At 37.1% G+C, this 21,817-nt stretch overlaps 1 protein-coding gene and 1 pseudogene across 12 annotated transcripts in view; one reads left to right on the top strand and one right to left on the bottom strand.

The window, feature by feature from the left end:
- Positions 1 to 21,817, top strand: part of TJP1 (tight junction protein 1) — a 339,138-nt gene that overhangs the window by 253,155 nt on the left and 64,166 nt on the right. The window lies entirely within an intron of this gene.
- LOC309625953 (large ribosomal subunit protein uL23 pseudogene) lies at positions 13,892 to 21,812 on the bottom strand (annotated as a pseudogene). The gene has a single exon. The product of its transcript is annotated as a large ribosomal subunit protein uL23 pseudogene (transcript).

Raw genomic sequence — 21,817 nt, 5'->3', positions numbered from 1 at the left:
TAATATGTAGAAATACAATTGATTTTTGTTTTTTTTTAAATAGTGAACTTGTAACTTTTCTAGAGTTCTAGGAACTTCTTTGGTAGATTCTTTGGCATTTTTCTATGCAGTCATCTCATCTGTGAAGAGAGGCAGTTTTATGTCTTCATTTTTCATCTATATGCTGTTCATTTCTTTTTTTTGCCTTATTGTACTTGCTAGGACTTCCAGGATGTTGTTGAATAGGGACAGTAATAAGCAGGCGTCCTTGCCTTATTCCAAATTTTAAATGAAAGCATTCTTTCACTGTTATGTATGATGTTAGCAGTAAGGTTTTTGTAGATGCTCTTTATGAGGTTAAGGAAGTTCCCATGTATTTCTGTTTTGCTATTTACTAGGTTGAGGAAGTTCCCTTTTATACTTAACTTTGCTGAGAGGCTTTTTTTTTTTTTTTTTTTTTTTTTAAATCATGAATAGATGTTGGATTTTGCCAGTGCTTTTTTGGTAAGTATTGATTGAGGTTATCATACGAGTTTTCTTTTTAGTTTGTTGGCATGGTCAGTTTCTTGCTTTTCTGGATGTTGAAGAGCTTTTCATTCCCAAGATAAATTCTACCTAGTTGTGATGTATTATTCATATTATATATTGCCAGATTGATTTGCTAATGTTTTATGAAGATATTTGTTTCTGTGTTCATGAGGAATATTGGTTAGTACTTTTTCCTTGTGTTTTTATTGGTTTTGTAGTAAGGAAAGCTACCAGCCTCAAAACAAGCAGTTGGGAAGTATTCTTCCCTATTGTGTTCTGTGGTAGAGTTTGTGTACAACTGAAGATATTTCTCCCTTAAATGTTTGGTAGAATTCACCAGTGTAGCCATCTGGTTCTGGAGTTTTCTTTGTGAGAAAGGTTTTAACTATAAATTTATTTTCTTTAATTTTATATAGGACTATTCAGGTTATGTATTTCTTCTTTGTTAGCTTTTGGAGATTTTTTGGGTAACTTTGGTAGTTTGTATCTTTCAAAGTATTAGTTCCTTTTATCTAAACTGTCAAATTTATAGACATAAAATTGTTCATGACATTCTCTTATTTTAATATTTTAGGATCTGTAATGGTGGCCCATTTTCATTTATGATATTGGTAATTTGTGTCTTCTCTTATTTCTTGGTCAGCCTGGCTAGAGGTTTAACAATTTTATTAACCTTTTCAAAATACCAGCTTTTCTTTTCATTGATATTTTTTATTTTCTGCTTTGTATTTCACTGATTTCTGCTCTTACTTTAATGTTTCTTCTGCTTATATTGGGTTTAAGTTGCTTTTCTTTTTATGATTTTTTAAGGTAGAAGCTAGATCATTTGAGACCATAGGTGTAATTCGACCGTATCACGTTACATTTGTTTTTTCCTAATACCTTTTTAGTTTTTAAGTAAGGAAAATAAAATAAGACACTTAAATTAGCTAAAGTACGTTTCTCCTTTCTACTGTTTTGCCTGGTTTTGTCAGTTGTGGGAAAATGTTAAGTTATTTACTACAGATCTGTATCTCATTAACTTAGGCAAAGTAGGAAAAGATTCTGAATGTTGAGGAAACAGAATCTGATTTTTTGAATTTGTTGAAAGTGTCACACCAACTCATCATGGTAGTTGTAATACTCAGGCAAGTCTGGAACTCCTGTCTAGGAAGAAGGTCAGTGTAAACTCCATTCTGTAGCTGGGCTCTTCTTGTGCTTCAGTTTTCTTTTGCCCTGAAGGAGGGGGGTACTAGCCCAGAAAAATGTCATCAAAAGATACATGGAGATAAGATGAGTATATAGTTCATAATTCTTTGGTTTTCAAACATGTTAACTATTGTGCTGGGAACACAGAGCTGTGTTGCCTCTGGGCCTCATCAGAGAGGGACTATGACAGAATGGAAGTCCTCAACAACCATCCCTCCAGGAATCGTTTTTGAAGGTTTTTAAAAATAGACCTGTCATTGTAAGCCCAGAAACTTATGCCAAAGCACAATTCAGTTAACTTCATTTTCTGAGGCTGCAGAACTATACTTTCAGATATCTTTCCTTTGGTATTCTGAGTTGTTACAGAATAAAATTTAGACTATCTAGAGCACTGTCAGCAAACTTTTGCTGTAAAGAACCAGATAATAAATAAATACTTTAGGCCTTGCAGGCCATAAATCTCTGTCACAACTTCTCAACTCTGTAGCTGTATTGCAAAAGCAGCTGTAGAGAGTAGGTTAACAAATGGGTGTGGCTATGTTCCAGTAAAACTTTATTTACAACAATGGGCAGCTAGCTGGATTTAGCCTGCAGGCCATAGTTTGCTGACCACTGAACTAGAGTCGTAGCTCTCAGGGTTTATTGTAAAGAGGAATCAACTGGATCATGCCCAACTACCAGAGATTCTGATTCATTTGGTCTGGGATGAGACCCGTAATATGTATGTTTAAAAATGCATGTTTGAAATGGAGGGCCATGTCCTCTGGCATCACATTTTTAAGTAACGCTGACAAAGGAATGAGAGAAAGTTATTCTTCTTGAGGTGAGCCAAGTGAGCTTTTGGAATAGTAGTAAGTGACCGAGATAATTTGAGACTATATGCTTTTGGCAGTAACCTGGAGTTACAGATATTGTGTCTTGCCAGATAAGGGCTTGGTGTACTTAGTTATGCCCACTAAAACTTATTTTCACAGGAGGCCAATCTATTCAACAAAGTCACTCTTAGGAGATCAAGTAGCAGCATTGTCTAGTAGCAATATAATACAAACCACAATGTAATTAAAATTTTCCTAGTCTTCACACTGAAAAATGTAAAATATGGGTGAATTTTATAATAGATCTCATTTAACTCAGTATATCCAAAATGTTGTCATTTTCAACATGTAATTAATATTTAAAAATTGGTATACTGTACTTTGCTTTTTTTTTTCCATACTGAGTCTTAGAAAACCAATGCACATCTTGTAATTTCAGCACCTTTCAGGTAAGACTAGCCACATTTTAAGTGCTCAGTAGTTGTGTGTATAATGGTTATAGTATTGGCAAGTGCAGGTCTGTAGCTTGAAACGGTAGTTGCATCCAGAGGGTCTTGTGTTCCACCCCTCCCACCCATGACATACCCACAACATTCTTTAGTTTCAGATGTTCTTCCTTAGAAAATGCACATATTTTTATAATTCTTTGAGAAATGAATAAATACTCAGGAATGAGTTGGTCATCTCTTTTTTATTTTCTGAAAAAAAATTACATGAAAGATTAAGTGAATATTTCTATATTAAAGAATTAAAGGGTTGAGAGAAGTTAAGAGAGGCTTGGCCAAGATGGCAGAGTAGGAAGACCCTGAGCTCACCTCTTTTCACGGGCACACCAAAATTAACAACTGTTTACAGAGCAATTATTGATGAGCAAGACTGGAGGCATAAAGGTCTACAGCTAAAGATAATAAGAAGGAACCACAGTGAGATGGGTAGGACGGGTGGAGTCATGGTCAAGACCCATACCCCCAGGTAGGCGACCCACAAATGGGAGGATAATTACAGTTACAGAGGTTCTTCCCAAGGAGTGAGAGGTCTGAGCCCCACAGCAGGCTCCCCAGCCCAGGGGTCCTGCACCAGGAAGACGTGTCCCCAGAATTTGGCTTTGAAGGCCAGCAGGGCTCACTTTCTGAAGACCCAGAGGACTATGAGAAATAGACACTCCACTCTTAAAGGGTGCACATAAAATTTCACACTCTCTGGGACCCAAGGCAGAAGTAGTAATTTGAAAGGAACCTGTATCAGACCCATCTTCTGATCTTGGAGAGCCTCCTGGAGAGGCAGGAGACAACTGGAGTGCACCCAAGGAACATAGACATTGGCAGCAGACATTTGGGGAGCTCATTCTACCACGTGGACACTGGTGCTGGCAAGAGTCATTGTGGAACCCTCCCTCTAACTCATCAGCACCAGGACCCACAGGGCCCTGCAGCCAGACACCCTAGGACCTGGCTGCACCCACTTGTGAGTTGGCACTAGCCCTGGGGCCAGCGTCACACACCCATGGGCATGCACCAGTCCCAGCACCCCCTGGGCCTCAGCCCCATTCACCAGTGGTTCCACACCAGCTCTGGGACTCCTGGGCCCTGCAGCCAGAGACCCCAGGACCTGCCTCTGCCCACCAGTTGGCCGATACTAGCCCTAGAACCTGGCTTCACTCACTGGTGGGTGGGCATCAGCCCCGGGATCCCCTGGGTCCCCCATCCCCACCCACCAACTGTGTGACACCAGCCCCAGGACTCCTTGGGCCCCTCAGAATGGCTATCATCAAAAAGTCTACAAATAACATGTGTTGGTGAGGATGTGGAGAAATGGGAACCCTAGTACACTGGTGAGAATGTAAATTAGGGCAGGCACTATGCAAAACAGTATGGAGGTTCCTCAAAAAACTAAAAATAGAACTGCCATATGATCAAGCAGTTCTACTTCTGGGTATATATTCGAAGAAAACAAAAACACTAATTCGTAAAGATACATGCACCCCAGTGTTCATAGCAGCATTATTTGCAATAACCAAGATATGAAAGCAACCTAAGTGTTCATCAACAGATGAATGGATAAAGAAGATGTGGTACATATATATGTAATGGAATATTACTCAGCCATATAGAAGAATAAAATAAGGTCATTTTCAGCAACATGGGTGGACCTAGAGGGTATTATGCTTATTAGACAGAAAAAGACAATGTATGTTATCATGGATATGCAGAATCTAAAAAAAAAGAAACAGACTCACAGATATAGAGAACAAACTAGTAGTTACCAGTGGGGAGAGGGAAGGGGGGAGGTTCAGGATAGGGGAAGGGGATTAAGAGATAAAAACTACTATTTGTAAAATAAATAAGCTACAGGGATATATTATATAGGACAGGGGAATATAGCCAATATTTATTTATTTATTTATTTATTTATTTATTTTTGGCTGTGTTGGGTCTTCGTTTCTGTGCGAGGGCTTTCTCTAGTTGCAGCAAGCGGGGGCCACTCTTCATCGCGGTGCGCGGGCCTCTCACTATCGCGGCCTCTCTTGTTGCGGAGCACAGGCTCCAGACGCGCAGGCTCAGCAGCCGTGGCTCACAGGCCCAGTTGCTCCACGGCATGTGGGATCTTCCCAGACCAGAGCTCGAACCCATGTCCCCTGCATTGGCAGGCGGATTCTCAACCACTGCGCCACCAGGGAAGCCCGCCAATATTTTATAGTAACTATAAAAGGAGTATAATCTATAAAAACTTGTATCACTATGTTGTATACCTGAAACTAATATTATAAATCAACTATACTTCAGTAAAAAAGTTTTTTTAAACAATATGTTGTACACCTAAAACTAAAAAAAAAAAAAAAAAAATCAAATGGTGAAAGTATGTTGAAAGCAAGGAATCTAGTTAAGAGATCATCTAAGGGCAAGCAGCTAAGTGTTTCAAATAGGGAGGGGATTGAATAGGAAGTAAACTTGGAACAAGGGTGCCAAGGCAATGCAGTGAGGGAAAGAGTAGTCTTAACCGATGGTACTGGGACAACTGATCAACATCATGGAAAGTAATGAATTTTGACTCCTACTTCACACCAAGAACAAAAATTAACCTAAGATGGATCATAGACCTAAATGTAAGTGCTAAAACTGTAAAACTCTTAGAAGAAAACACAGGAATAAATCTTTATGACCTTGGGTTAGGCAGTGGTTTCTTAGATATGATCTTGAAAATAAAAGCAACAGAAGAGAAAACAGGTAAAATTGGACCACATCAAAATTTAAAACTTCTGTGTTTCAAAGGAAACCAAGAAACTCTCAACAAGGAAGTGAAAGGATAACCCACAGAATGAGAAAGTATTTGCAAGTTACATATCTGATAAGGGAGGGACTTGTATCCAGAATATAGAAATTCAGTAGTAAAAAGACAAGTAATTCAGTTTTTAAAATGGACTGAAGATTTGAAAAACATTTCTCCAAAGAAGATACAGAACTATTTATGAAAAGATGCTCAACAGTACTGACCATCAGGGAAATATATGTCAAAAATGACAGTGAGATAACCCTGTCACACCCTCTAGAATGGCTGTAATCACAAAAGCAGGCAATAGTAAGTGTTGATGAGGATGTGGATGTTGGCTGGTGGAGCCAACTGTGGTACTAAGTAAGGTATTCCTCAAAAGGTAAACATATGTAGAATTACCACATGGCCCAGCAATTCCACTCCTAGGCATATACCCAAGAGAAGTGGAGACAAATACCGACATAATAACTTATTAAACATGGTTGTTCATAGCAGCACGACTCATGATAGCCTGAAAGTGTAAAGAACCCACATGCCCATTAACTGATGAATGATGAATAAGCAAAATGTGGTATAGCCTGAAAGTGTAAAGAACCCACATGCCCATTAACTGATGAATGATGAATAAGCAAAATGTGGTATATCCATATAATGGAATATTGTTCAACAGTGAAAAGAAATGAAGTACCGATACATGCCGTGACATGGATGAACCTTGAAAACGTTACCCTAACTCGAAGAAGCCAGTCACGAAGGACCATTATTGTATAATTCCATTTATATGAAATGGTCAGAACAGGTGAATAGACAGAAAGATTAGTGGTTTTTAGGATGGGGGAATTCAGGGATGATGGCTAAAGGGTAGGGAATTTCATTTTAGGGTGATGAAAATTTTATGCAATTGATTGTGATGATGGTTGCACAACTCCGAACATACAAAAAACATAGAATTGTACATTTTGAAGAGTGAATTTACGGTAGGTGATTTACATGTCAATAAAGCTATTCTAAGAAAAGGGGCCAGGGAGGGGGAATCCTACGTATCTCTTGAGTAGCTCCAGGCTAGTGTATGGTGGGTAGAAGGTAAGCATTTACACTGAGGTAAGCATGTAAGCTAAGCTAGGCTTGTTTTATCTGGTTGAAGGCCATTGTGTACATTTATAGAGTGTATTATGAATATTTCAAATCCTTTATTTTATTTAATTCTCTGTGAAATAGGTGTTAATAACCACATGGAATAAACTGAGTCTCAGAAAGGTCTAGTGAAATGTCCCAAAGAGGTACATCTTGAACACAGGTCTCTGGACTCATAATGCTCTTTTCACTTACATGTAAAATTTAATTTTAAATATTAGAAATACTTATGGAATATAATATCTGAAATTCAGAACTCATAATTCTACCACATAAACTACATATATATGTAATAAAATTAATAAAAAGTAGTAACCTTGGTAAGGAAGGAGCCAAAATTTTGGCTTTTTATTTGTTTTTTTTCTTTTTTTTTTTAAGTTTAGAACATTGGTGGTGAGGTCAGTTTTGTGGAGAAAATGACAGTTTGGGCAATTGGAGGTGTCCTTTAAGAAGCTGGAAATAGGAAAGTGGAATAAGAATTAGAAATGAAAGCTATAATTTTGGAAACAGAGCCACAAGAGCGAGTAACCAACGGGCTGATAAAGGGCTCAGAGGTAAAAAAGAACCAGTCTAACAGTTGTAGACATTTAAACAACATTTTGAGAACTACCAAGGTACAGTGGAAAAACTGTAGGGGTCTTGTGACTTCTGAACTAGTTTGGGCTTACCACTTACTGATTTTGAACAGGCCTTTCAGTTCTCTTGGGACCTCATAGAATTAAAGTGTTACCAGAGTTGATAAAATCCTAATCTCTCTAAGTCCACAGAGAAGTCCTACATAAGGTCTAGTTGGCAGGTAGTGGAGTGACACATAGGATTCCAGGCCTTCTGAATTCATTTGTAGAAAGGAAGTTGAACAAATGATTGCCGAGGAACCATTTGAAAAATTGGATCCATCCATTTAAAAAAATTTTGATCCCCGTGTTCACTGTGAAAACACATGACTAGAACAATTTTCATAGAATGTTGAGGGTAGATTGGAAGAAGAAGGGGAGAGGAGTCAAACTACAAAAACTATAGGAGTAAAACTGTATAAGGTGAGAAAAGTTAGAATTAAGTTAGTTGGTTGTAGAAATTTGGCATGAAAAACAGGAGAAAAAAAAGAAGGCAGCGGGGAGAATCTTTAAGTAGAGAATTGGGCATATTTGAAGGAAACAGAAGAATCTTTGGAGGAGAGGTTATTCATATTATGCAGTTATATTTCTGCAAGTGAATCAACAGTCAACCTTCAGGAATTTTTTCCCCTTTTTAAAAAATCTTTTAAGGAATCAAGAAATACTATAACAGATAAGTGGGCAAACCTTTTCTGTAAAAGGTCAGATAGTAAATATTTTCAGCTTTGTTGGCCATATGTTCCCTGTTGCAGGTACTCAGTGCAAAAGCAGTTACAATGAAATGTAAAGGAATGGGCATGGCTAGTGTCCAGTGAAACTGGGCAAATAACTTGAACAGATTCCAGGCCTCTTGTTTATCATAAACTCAGTTTCACTACCAGGCAAAGGTAGATATACATATTATTGTTGCTTATGGCTGCCTGTGATGTCGAAAGGACAAAATATGAAAATAAAATTCTTCGATGCATTTAATTCCATCCAAAAGCTATAATCGTGTGTGTGTGCACATATCAATGAGATCATATTATACTGCTTTAAACCACTTCTCCCATCACCATAATAAAAACCATTATCTTGGACATTTTCTCATGTAAACATATAAAAATCAACTATATTTTGACATACCTAAAATTTTTTTATGGTAAAGATATATGAGAAAAATGAATTATTTTCCATTTCGTTTGAAAATCCCTCTGAAAAGCACCATGTTAGTCTTTTGTAAATCCAGTACAGAGCATATGATTGCCTCAGAATAATAATAATTCTACCACTGTCAATTTTGATTACTGGAAACAGTGTTAAAAATTTTTTACAAATGCTCACCCTATTCCTCTCTCCTTTTAAAGAAATGGTTTTACTCTATGTAGACCATATAGCTATTGTATAATTTAACCTTTCTCCCTTTAATCCGCATTTAATCCTGTAAGTAGGTGTATATTTAATGCTTATCACCAGTCCTTTCCATGTGCCTCTTGTCATTTTGATTGTCAGAAAGTTATTTTCTATTAGGAAAGGATCATGAAAAACAATATTCCCTGTGTTTTTCTTATATGTTTACTAGCTTTTCTGTGCCCTTTTATACTTGAAGATTAGCTTTACTGGATATAAAATCCATGGCTCATTGTTTCCCTTGAGTATCTTAACTATGTTATTTTTGGCATAATGTGTTGCTACCCAAGTGTGATGATAATCTAATTTATATTTCTTTTTAAATTATAGCTCTTTTTGCCTAGATGCCAAAAAATCTTCTTAAAATCTAGTCATTTTATTTGAATTTATTTTGGCATTTCCTCTGAATAGATATTCTCAGGTATCTACAGTGATTTGTCTCCTTTGAGTATACAGTTTCGATTACATATATAAATATATGGAAGGATATATAAAATACATGTATCAGGAAAGTTCTTTATTTAATTTTAGTTTTATGGGGTTTTTTTCTCCTATTTCAGTTTAGTCTTTAGGTATTCCTATTATTCGTATGTTGTATCTCTTTTGCCTGTCTTCATTATTTGTAATTTTCTCTCAAATCCTTTTTAAAAAATCTCCTGAATCATTTCTTTTTTGTTTTATAAAAGATTTCTCCTTTTTACTTTCTGTTTCTTTCAGGATATTATGTTTGTGTTCCTATCTAAAATGGCTTTTTAAAATTTCTAATTAACTCTTGAATTCTGTCAGCCTCATTTCTGAATTCTTAAAATTCTTTTTTTTTATTTTCTGAGTTTTGGAATTTTATTTTATTTTTTATACAGAAGGTTCTTATTAGTTATGTGTTTTATACATATTAGTGTATACATGTCAATCCCCATCTCCCAATTCATCCCACCACCACTCCCACCACTTTCCCCCCTTGGTGTCCGTATGTTTGTTCTCTACATCTGTGTCTCTATTTCTGCCCTGCAAACCAGTTTATCTGTACCATTTTTTTAGGTTCCACATATATGCGTTAATATACGATATTTGTTTTTCTCTTTCTGACTTACTTCACTCTGTATGACAGTCTCTAGATCCATCCACGTCTCTACAAATGACCCAATTTCATTCCTTTTTATGGCTGAGTAATATTCCATTGTATATATGTACCACATCTTCTTTATCCATTTGTCTGTTAATGGGCATTTAGGTTGTTTCCATGACCTGGCTATTGTAAATAGTGCTGCAGTGAACATTGGGGTGCATGTGTCTTTTTGAATTATGGTTTTCTCTGGGTATATGCCCAGTAGTGGGATGGCTGGGTCATATGGTAATTAAATTTTTGGTTTTTTAAGGAACCTCCATACTGTTCTCCATAGTGGCTGTATCAATTTACATTCCCACCAACAGTGCAAGAGGGTTCCCTTTTCTCCCCACCCTCTCCAGCATTTGTTGTTTGTAGATTTTCTGATGATGCCCATTGTAACTGGTGTGGGGTGATACCTCATTGTAGTTTGGATTTGCATTTCTTAATAATAGTGATGTTGAGCAGCTTTTCATGTGCTTCTTGGCCATCTGTATGTCTTCTTTGGAGAAATGTCTATTTAGGTCTTCTCCCCATTTCTTGATTGGGTTGTTTGTTTTTTTAATATTGAGCTGCATGAGCTGTTTATATATTTTGGAGGTTAATCCTTTGTCATTTGTCCGTTGATTTGTTTGCAAATATTTTCTCCCATTCTGAAGGTTGTCTTTTCATCTTGTTTGTAGTTTCCCTTGCTTTGCTAAATAAAGCTTTGAAGTTTCATTAGGTCCCATTTGTTTATTTTTGTTTTTATTTCCATTACTCTAGGAGGTGGATCAAAAAAGATCTTGCTGTGATTTATGTCAAAGAGTGTTCTTCCTATGTTTTCCTCTAAGAGTTTTACAGTATCCAGTCTTACTTTTAGTTTATTTTTGTATATGGTGTTAAGGAGTGTTCTAATTTCATTCTTTTACATGTAGCTGTCCAGTTTTCCCAGCACCACTTATTGAAGAGACTGTCTTTTCTCCATTGTATATCCTTGCCTCCTTTGTCATAGATTAGTTGACCATAGGTGCATGGGTTTATCTCTGGGCTTTCTATCCTGTTCCACTGATCTATATTTCTGTTTTTTTGCCAGTACCATGTTGTCTTGATTACTGTAGCTTTGCAGTATAGTCTGAAGTCAGGGAGTCTGATACCTCCAGCTCCATTTTTTTCCCTCAAGACTTCTTTGGCTATTCGGGGTCTTTGTGTCTCCATGCAGATTTTAAGATTTTTTGTTCTAGTTCTGTAAAGAATGCCACTGGTAATTTGATAGGGATTGCATTGAATTTGTAGATTGCTTTGGGTAGTATAGTCATTTTCACAATATTGATTCTTCCAATCCAAGAACAAGGTGTATCTCTCCATTTGTTTGTGTCATCTTTAATTTCTTTCATCAGTGTGTTAACAGTTTTCTGAGTACAGGTCTTTTACCTCCTTAGGTAGGTTTATTCCTAGGTATTTTATTCTTTTTGTTGCAATGGTGAATGGGATTGTTTCCTTAATTTCTCTTTCTGATCTTTTGTTGTTAGTGTACAGGAATGCAAGAGATTTCTGTGCATTAATTTTGTATCCTGCAACTTTACCAAATTCATTGATTAGCTCTAGTAGTTTTCTGGTGGCATCTTTAGGATTCTCTATGTATAGTATCATGTCATCTGCAAACAGTGACAGTTTTACTTCTTCTTTTCCAATTTGTATTGCTTTTATTTCTTTTTCTTCTCTGATTACCATGGCTAGATCTTCCAAAACTATATTGAATAATAGTGGTGAGAGTGGACATCCTTGTCTTGTTCCTGATCTTAGAGGAACTGATTGCAGTTTTTCATCATTGAGCATGATGTTTGCTGTGAGTTTGTCGTATATGGCCTTATCATGTTGAGGTAGGTTCCCTCTATACCCACTTTCTGGAGAATTTTTATCATAAATGGGTGTTGAATTTTGTCAAAAGCTTTTTCTGCATCTATTGAGATGATCATATGGTTTTTATTCTTCAATTTGTTAATATGGTGTATCACATTGATTGATTTGCATATATTGAAGAATCCTTGCATCCCTGGGAAAAATCCACCTTGATCATGGTGTATGATCCTGTTTGCTAGTATTTTGTTGAGGATTTTTGCATTTATATTCATCAGTGATATTTGTCTATAATTTTCTTTTTTTTGTGGTATCTTTGTCTGGTTTTGGTATCAGGGTGATGGTGGCCTCATAGAATGAGTTTGGGAGTGTTCCTTCCTCTGCAATTTTTTGGAAGAGTTTGAGAAGAATGGATGTTAGCTCTTCTCTGAATGTTTGATAGAATTCATCTGTGAAGCCATCTGGTCCTGGACTTTTGTTTGTTGGAAGATTTTTAATCACAGTTTCAATTTCATTACTTGTGATTGGTCTGTTCATATTTTCTATTTCTTCCTGGTTCAGTCTTGGAAGGTTATACCTTTCTAAGAATTTGTTCATTCCTTCCAGGTTGTCCATTTTATTGGCATAGAGTTGCTTGTAGTAGTCTCTTAGGATGCTTTGTATTTCTGTGGTGTCTGTTGTAACTTCTCCTTTTTCATTTCTAATTTTATTGATTTGAGTCCTCTCCCTCTTTTTCTTGATGAGTCTGGCTAAAGGTTTATCAATTTTGTTTATCTTTTCAAAGAACCAGCTTTTAGTTTTATTGATCTTTGCTATTGTTTTCTTTGTTTCTATTTCATTTATTTCTGCTCTGATCTTTATGATTTCTTTCCTTCTGCTAACTTTTGGTTTTGTTTGTTCTTCTTTCTCTAGTTCCTTTAAGTGTAAGGTTAGGTTGTTTGAGATTTTTCTTGTTTCTTGAGGTAGGCTTGTATAGCTATAAACTTCCCCCTCTTAGAACTGCTTTTGCTGCATCCCGTAAGTTTTGGATCGTCGTGTTTTCATTGTGATTTGTCTCTAGGTATTTTTTGATTTTCTCTTTGATTTCTTCAGTGATCTCTTAGTTATTTAATAACGTATTATTTAGCTTCCATGTGTTTGTGTTTTTTATGGTTTTTTCCCTGTAATTCATTTCTAATCTCACAGCGTTGTGGTCAGAAAAGATGCTTGATATGATTTCAGTTCTCTTAAATTTACTGAGACTTGATTTGTGACCCAAGATGTGATCTATCCTGGAGAATGTTCCATGCGCACTTGAGAAGAAAGTGTAATCTGCTGTTTTTGGATGGAATGTCCTACAAATATCAGTTAAATCTATTTGGTCTACTGTGTCATTTAAAGCTTCTGTTTCCTTATTTATTTTCATTTTGGATGATCTGTCCATTGGTGTAAGTGAGGTGTTAAAGTCCCCCACTATTCTTGTGTTACTGTCGATTTCCTCTTTTATAGCTGTTAGCAGTTGCCTTATGTATTGAGGTGCTCCTATGTTGGGTGCATATATATTTACAATGATTATATCTTCTTCTTGGATTTATCCCCTGATCACTATGTAGTGTCCTTCCTTGTCTCTTGTAACATTCTTTATTTTAAAGTCTATTTTATCTGATATGAGTGTGCTACTCCAACTTTCTTTTGATTTCCATTTGCATGGAATATCTTTTTCCATCCCCCTCACTTTCAGTTTGTATGTGTCCCTAGGTCTCAAGTGGGTGTTTTGTAGATAGCATATATATGGGTCTTGTTTTTGTATCCATTCAGTAAGCCTGTATCTTTTGGTTGGAGCATTTAATCCATTCACATTTAAGGTAATTATCAGTATGTATGTTCCTATTACCATTTTCTTTATTGTTACCTGTTTGTTTTTGTAGGTCCTTTTTTTCTCTTGTTTTTTCCACTTAGAGAATTTCCTTTAGCATTTGTTGTAGGCCTGGTTTGGTGGTGCTGAATTCTCTTAGCATTTGCTTGTCTGTAAAGATTTTGATTTCTCCTTGCCAGGTAGAGTAATCTTGGTTGTAGGTTCTTCCCTTTCATCACTTTAAATATATCGTGGCACTCCCTTCTGGCGTGTAGAGTTTCTGCTGAGAAATCAGCTGTTAACCTTATGGGAGTTCCCATGTATGTTATTTGTCATTTTTCCCTTGTTGCTTTCATTGATTTTTCTTTGTCTTTAATTTTTGTCAGTTTGATTACTATGTCTCGGTGTGTGTCTCCTTGGGTTTATCTTGTATGGGACTCTTCTGTGCTTCCTGGACTTGGGTGGCTATTTCTTTTCCCATGTTAGGGCAGTTTTCGACTATAATCACTTCAAATGTTTTCTCGGGTACTTTCTCTCTCTTCTCCTTCTGGGACCCCTGTAATGTGAATGTTGTTGCGTTTAATGTCCCAGAGGTCTCTTAGGCTGTCTTCATTTCTTTTCATTCTTTTTTCTTTTTTCTGTTCCGCAGCAGTGAGTTCTACCATTCTGTCTTCCAGGTCACTTATCTGTTTTTCTGCCTCAGTTATTCTGCTATTGATTACTTCTAGTGTATTTTTCATTTCAGTTATTGTATTGTTCATCTCTGTTTGTTTGTTCTTTAATTCTTCTAGGTCTTTGTTAAACATTTCTTGCATCTTCTCGTTCTTTTTCTGAGGTCCTGGATCATCTTCACTATCATTATTCTGAATTCTTTTTCTGGAAGGTTGCCCATCTCCACTTCATTTAGTTGTTTTTATGGTGTTTTATCTTGTTCCTTCATCTGGTACAAAGTCCTCTGCCTTTTCATTTTGTCTATCTTTCTGTGATTGTCTAAAATTCTTACTTATATTCTTTCATGTCTTGTATATTTTTGTAATGCCTTTTCACTTGTTTTATAATAGTAACAGTTTTGAGCCTTTATTTTTCTTTTTTTGAGTACTCTTTTCAGCATGCTTTCATTTTCTGTAGGGGTATTCTGCTACTCATTGTGTTCTATAGTAATTTTCTAAGGGATTTGATCATAATCCCTTTTTTGCTCAATTTTATGGGAAATTAGCTTTCTTGAGCTTCTAGAAATTGGCTTAGTTTTCTTGTGTGTGTGCATGCACTAAAGAAACATAACTGCTGCTGTCTGACATTTCCTAGGCCCATGCCTTTTGTACCCTTTCATCTTTTGCTGTTCCTGTCCCTCTCGAGTCTGAATCCACTGGCAGGTCCGTGTTGAGAATTCCTAGGGGTTACACTGCTGTAGCCCATTCACGCCCTACTGCAGGCTCCTTGTTCTCACTGACAACTGGAGAGGCAAAATCCCTCCCAGTTTCAGCTGTTGTTCTCAAATTGCCCTGCCGTTCTTTTTCCAGTAAATACCTGTTAGTTATTTGTGGGGTTCTTCAGGTCTTAGGTGTGTCAGATGCCTTGTGGCTTTCTTCCCAAGTAGGTTTTGGGAACACACAAGTCCCATAGGTGTTGCTCATCCCCACCTGCTTCCTCAGGGGGGTACATTGGTTACCTGTGGGGTTTTTTTTTTGCTGTATATACGGTTTTTGCTTTGCTGTATAGTTGCCCTGCTTGTTTTTATTTGGAAATGCAGGAAATTCCAAATCCATGCTACTACTCTGGCTGCTAATGAGGTTTTAGTGCTCAAGTTAGTGTGAGTTTTAAAAGACAACTCTATAAAGGGAAATTGAGTTAAAATTAAATTGAATAATTAGTCAGATACTTGTTTTAGTGCCCTAACATTGATGAGCCACTTTGTGTTAGGTCCTTGCAGGGTTGTACTCAGCTGGGATGTGTAGAAGAATATGTAAACCCCTCCCAAATGAACCTCTGATACCCAGGCTACTTACAGTGCTGTGTGTTAAGTAGCAGAAGTGTGTCTATGTGGTCGGAGAGCCTACAGGATGGGGCACTTGTGCCTGTGAAAAGCTAGGTTGGTTTTATGAAGGAGATGACGTTGAAACTGGATGTTGAAGGGTGAGGTGCTAAAGGAATCCTAGGCAGAGAAGAAATGTGAAAGCTTGGAACTTGATGATGCATGGCATGCTTAAGCGGGGGTCAGTAGTTAAGTGTGTTTAGGGTAAAGACTGGGGTGCTGGGAAGCAAGCTGGCATTGCATTTCAGGATATTGCATGTTAAGGAACTTGGACCTGTGGGCAATAGAATGACAGAATTGGGTTTGTTTTAGAATAATAATCCTTTGAACATGATGGAGGGTAAATTGTAGTGCAGTGGACGTAAGAAATCTATTGAAAAGGCCAAAAATAGGACCGTGGTGGAGATCTAAGGCTAAAAAGGTTTCAGAGAGAAACCTTCCCTAAGAGGGAAGGGAAAGTGGGGGATAGTCGAACCTTTTATAGTTTTTGATGATCACCCTGGTCTGATATTCACAAAGCTTTTAAGGCTAAGGTTCTCAGCCCTGACTGCCCATTAGAATCACTTAGGAGATTTTTTTTTTTTAAATGCCTGCTATCTGCCCTCCTCCAGTTTTATTTAATTGTTGTGGGGTTGGGAGTTTGGCAATCATCAAGCAGTTTTGAGACTGATCCCAAATGATTTTCATCTGCAGCTAGGGTTGGGACTCACAGACTTCCTGGGTAGTCATTAAATGAACTGCAGCCAGCGCTGATCCAGCAGGATGACATGCCCCACAGAGTGCTGGCGCTGCATGGAAGCAGTATGCTTCGCCTGGGTTTGATGCCTGGCTCATGCAGCCAGGACTGTACTTACTTGTTCACAAGCAAATCTTAGGAAGTATCTACTGACCTCCGTCTTCCGTATTGAAAAGTCCTGATGTTTTTGGCATTTCTTTAATATTTTTGTGTTATGTTTTTAATTTTTAAATAAAAGAATTATCAAGCAAGATATAAATGCACAGTATAAAAGTATCCAGAGTAAAAGATTAGTGCTAACCTTCTCCAAGGACGGAAAAAAAGTCAGAGAATAACACACCCCTCCCCAAACTGCCCTGGAGGTAACCCTTGGGTGTTTTAGGTTTTTTCCAGTATTTGCAGTTACAATCTGCAGTGAATAACTATGTACATATGTATTTTCTTATTTTTGGAGCTGTATATGTAATCTTCAGGGTACATTCCTAGAAACTGGTTCACTCTGTTGAAAGATAAAGTGCTTTTGAGGACTTCCCTGGTGGCCCAGTGGTTAAGAATCTGCCTTCCAATGCAGGGGACGCGGGTTTGATCCCTGGTCGGGGAACTAAGATCCCACATGCTGTGCCGCAACTACTTGAGCCCCTGTGCCACAACTAGAGAGCCCATGTGCTGCAACAATGGAGCCCATGTGCTCTGGAGCCCGCGTGCCACAACTAAGACCTGACGCAGCCAAAAATATAAATAAATAAATGCATACATACATAAATGCTTTTGTAATTTTGTTAGGATTGCTAAATTCCTCTCCTAAAGAATTGTGGCAGTTTGCATGCCCATTAGCAGTGGTGCCTATTTTTCTACAGCCTCCTCAACAAAATGTGTTGTTATACTTTAATTTTTACCATTCTCTGTGTGGTTTTAATTTGTGTTTCTTATGAGTTTTAACATTTCATATCTTTTGTAAATTGCTTCATTGGGGTTTTTTTTGTTTGTTTTTGGGTTTTTTTTTTTTTTTTTTTTTGCTCTTTTTTCAGTGGTTTTTAATATCAGTGTTTTCAAAGTATGGGCTGAGGACCCCAAAAGATCTCTGAAGTCTATTTATGCTTAGGACAAACTATTTTCATAACAGCACAAAAATGTTATTTGTTTTTTTCACTGTGTTGATAGTTGTAGTGAAGGTACAGAAGCAGTGGTATGAGGTAAAACTGGCCTCAGAGCCCCAAACCATCCTAATAGTTCCTGGGCTTACTCACAGTTTATAAGAACAATCCCAGTTTTGCTGCAGAATAACTTAAAGCAGTAAAAATTACTCATTTTACCACGTCAGCTTTTGAATAGACATTTTAAAAATAATCTGTATATTGAAATGGGAAATATGCATAAGGCATTTCTGCTTTATACTGAAGTACTTGCATGATTGTTTGAATTGGAAGCTCAACCAACTGTGTATTTGTGTGTGTAACACCACTTTTACTTGAAGGAATGGTTATCCAGACTGGAATATTTGACAAACATTTTTCTCAAGTGAGTACCTGTTGCTTCAAGGAAAACAACTCTGATAATTGTTGTTGCCAATGAAGAAAATTGAATTTTAAAACAAAAATTAAAATTTGGAAAACATTTATCTGCCACCATGAGATGAGCTCAATACTTTTCACTACTTAAAGACTTTGATTGCATTGGTGGTGATTTTAATTAAAGTATGATTTTTAAAAAATATTGTATAGTGGTGAAATGTGTCATCATTTGAAAGATTTACCTAAATAATTTCCAGATGACCAAGACATGCTATTATAAAATCACAATGGATAAAATAATCCATTCAAAGTGCAAAATAGGCCAGTGGATGGGTATTCATGTAACTACAAAAAGTCCACTGATATGGTTTCAAGTTGCACATTGTAGCCACCCATTAAGAAACTATCACTTACCGATATAAAATCAAACATGAATATCCATAATTATCTAAAAGGTTTACTAAAATAACTCCTCTCCTTTTCAACTGTGTGTGTGGGTGAGGTTCTTCATGTACTTTAACATAAAATGAAATATTAAAACAGATTGAAGGCATTTTCATGAATTTTTTTTTCCCTTGGTCGTGAATGTTAGATTTTGTCAAAGGCCTTTCCAGGGTCTATGGATATAATCTCTGAATTTTTTTCTCTAGGTTTATTAATAGGGTCTCCTATACAGTGGCTTTCCTAATATAACAGTCTTGGAAATAAATCACCTCGTCATGGAATATTTGTATGGTGTTGGCCTTTATAAATGATGTTAGGCTTTAGTATTCGGAGGGGGGCTCTGTCTTTTTCTTTTTAATCAATTAATTAATTTGTTTTTTAAATTTTTGGCTGTGATGGGTCTTCGTTGCTGCGCGTGGGCTTTCTCTAGTTGCAGTAAGCAGGGGCTACTCTTGTTGCGGTGCTTGGGCTTCTCATTGTGGTGGCTTCTCTTGTTGCGGAGCATGGGCTTTAGGCATGCGGGCTTCAGTAGTTGTGGTGTGTGGGCTCTAGAGCACAGGCTCAGTGGTTGTGGTGCACAGGCTTAGTTGCTCTGTGGCATGTGGGATCTTCCCGGACCAGGGCTCGAACCCGTGTCCCCTACATTGGCAGGTGGGTTCTTAACCACTGCGCCGCCAGGGAAGCCCTGTCTTTATCGTGGATAGTCATTATCAGATTTAGATATCAATATTATAATTGCTTCTTGAAAAGAATTAGAAGCTTTCGTTCATTTTAGGATGCTCTGGAACAATTTATGGAGCATCGAGGCTATCTGGATATTGATGTTTTGGTAGAATTCCCTGTGAAATCATCTGTGCCTGGTGTTTTTTGTGGGATAATTCCCTCATAACTATCTCTGTTTCCTCTTCAGCAGTTGGGTTGCTGAAGTCTTTATTTCTAATAGAGTCAATTTCAATAATCTGTATTTCCCTACAAAATTATCTGTTTTATCTAAGTTTTCAAATTTATTTGAACTTGTTCTGCAGTCTCTTATGTTTTCTAATTGTGTGCTAATAGTTATTTTCTTTCTAATCATTTCTTTATTTTTGAAATTTTAGGCATACTTCTGCCTATTTTGAAATTTGCATATTCTCTGGTTTGAGCTATATTAAGGGTATGGTTTTGTGTAGTGATCTGTTTTGTATTATTTTGGAGACACAGATTCAGGCAGTTGCCATTATCTTCTGCCACCCAGATGTTTTCCTGTTTATTTGTTTTTTCACATTAACCTTTTTTCGGGGTATTAGCTTTATTGCAATGTAATTCACATACCATACAATTCACCCTTTAAAATGTACAATTTACTGATTTTTAGTATATTCACAGATCTGTAAGACCATCACCAGAGTCACTTTTTAAGCATTCCATCACCCTAAAAAGAATAATGTTACTCATAAACCATCCCTCCCCAATGTCTCCATCCCTTTCCACACCCCGGCCCTCGACAATCACCAGTCTGTTTTCTGTTTCATACAGATTGGTCTTTTCTGAACATTTCATCTAAGAGGAATTGTATGATGTGTGCGGTCTTTTATGGTTGGCTTCTTCTGGATAGCATCATGTTTTCTATGTTCCCCATTTTGTAGCATGTATCAGTACTTCACTCCTTTCTATTGCAGATAATTCATTTAATGGATATACCATATTTTAGTTATCCATTCATCAGTTGATAGACATTTGGGTTGTTTGCAGTTTTTGGCTATTATAAATGCTGCTGCTGTGTGTGGCTATAAATCTCTGTGTGCACACATGTTTTCATTTCTCTTGAGTATATACCTAGGTGTGGAATTGCTGGTGTTTATTCTTTTTTTAAGGAGAGTTTTTCTCTTTTCTTCTTATTTGGCTATTTCAGTAGACTTTGAGGTGGAAGGGGAGGTCATGATGTATCCCCTGTCCATGGTGGGCGTGGTCTTCTTTGTGGACGGGACAGTCGTGGAAGGAAGTTGTTACCTTTGTCCTCAGGTGGTTTGGATTGTAGAGCATAGTGTAGTACAACGTTATATGAAAACATAGCCTCTGATTTTCTGATTCTGGAGCCCTAGGAAAATATTGGCTGTTTCTTTTAGACGACTCTGAATACTTCATTTCCTTTCTAGGGAATGGTGTGGATTTCTTTGAGATTAGGTAATTTTTATTTTTATTTATTTATTTTTATTTAATTATTTTTTTATAGTGAAAAAAAACTTCTATATTTAGAATTAGCCAGCTGGACTCAGATGATCCCAATTTTGTTGGCAACATCCAAAGCATCATAGTCAGGAGCCAGTCGAACATATGCCTTCTTCTCTCCATCATGCCTGATCAGGGTGTTGACCTTAGCCACGTCAGTGTCACAGAGCTTCTTCACAGCCTGTTTAATTTGGTGCTTGTTGGCCTTGACATCCACAGTGAACACCAGTGTGTTGTTGTCTTCTGTCTTCTTCATGGCTGACTCAGTGGTGAGGGGGAACTTGATGGTGGCACAGTGGTCAAGCTTTTTTCTCCTAGAGGTGCTCTTCCAAGGATATGTGGGCTGCCTCCTGAGCCGCAGTGTTTTGGGCTGTCGGAAGGTGGGTGACGTCCGGATCTTCTTTTTTTTGTGGCTGTGTACGCCTTTCAACACAGCTTTCTTGGCCTTCAAAGCCTTTGCTTTGGCTTATGCTTTGGGAGGGGCAGGGGCTTCCTTCTTCACCTTTGGCGCCATCTTCGTGAAAAAAGCGAGATTAGGTAATTTTTAAATAACTTGGTAGTATTTTGATTTTTTTTCTGTGCTGGGCTGTCCTTAGTCACTGTGGTAAAGATTTTCAGCTCATTTAGAAGTATATAATTATGATTTTGTTTAATTAAAAATATAAGTAATTTTAAAATGCTTGATACGATTAATGTATAATTTCTATTGTATGCAGTGTGCGTAAGATATTATAGTGTATTACTTCAGTAGAGATTTTTAGGGTAAGTGAAGGAAGTTGATTTTCACAGCTGTTGATATTTTATTATATAAAATGCCACCTGGTTTATATGCTTATTAAATCTGTCATTCTACAAATCAGTTGCCAGTGTTTGTGATGATCACAGGGGGACCCTGCCAATTCCCTCAGGAACCCTTCTGATAAGCAAAAATGAATTCAGGATTTCATTGTTCAGAATTTTTAAATGTGTTTTAGTTCTTAAAGAACATTCATGTAATTGACAGTTTTCAATATTCTGTTATACCCAGCATTAAATTTATTAAAGCCTGCATTCCCATATCAGGATAGGTCATTCTGATGTGTTTCCATACAAGTGAGTGAGCGTTTTGTAATAGGATTGTAATTTTTATATTTGAAGTTTTTTAGATTGTAGAGTATGACATCATAACATTTTACTGTAATTATTACTTTA

This window comes from Balaenoptera borealis (genome assembly GCF_965194805.1).
Source record: "Balaenoptera borealis genome assembly, chromosome: 3".
Lineage (NCBI taxonomy): Eukaryota > Metazoa > Chordata > Mammalia > Artiodactyla > Balaenopteridae > Balaenoptera > Balaenoptera borealis.
Note: the sequence above shows the minus strand (reverse complement) of the source record. Positions and strands in the feature narration are given on the sequence as shown.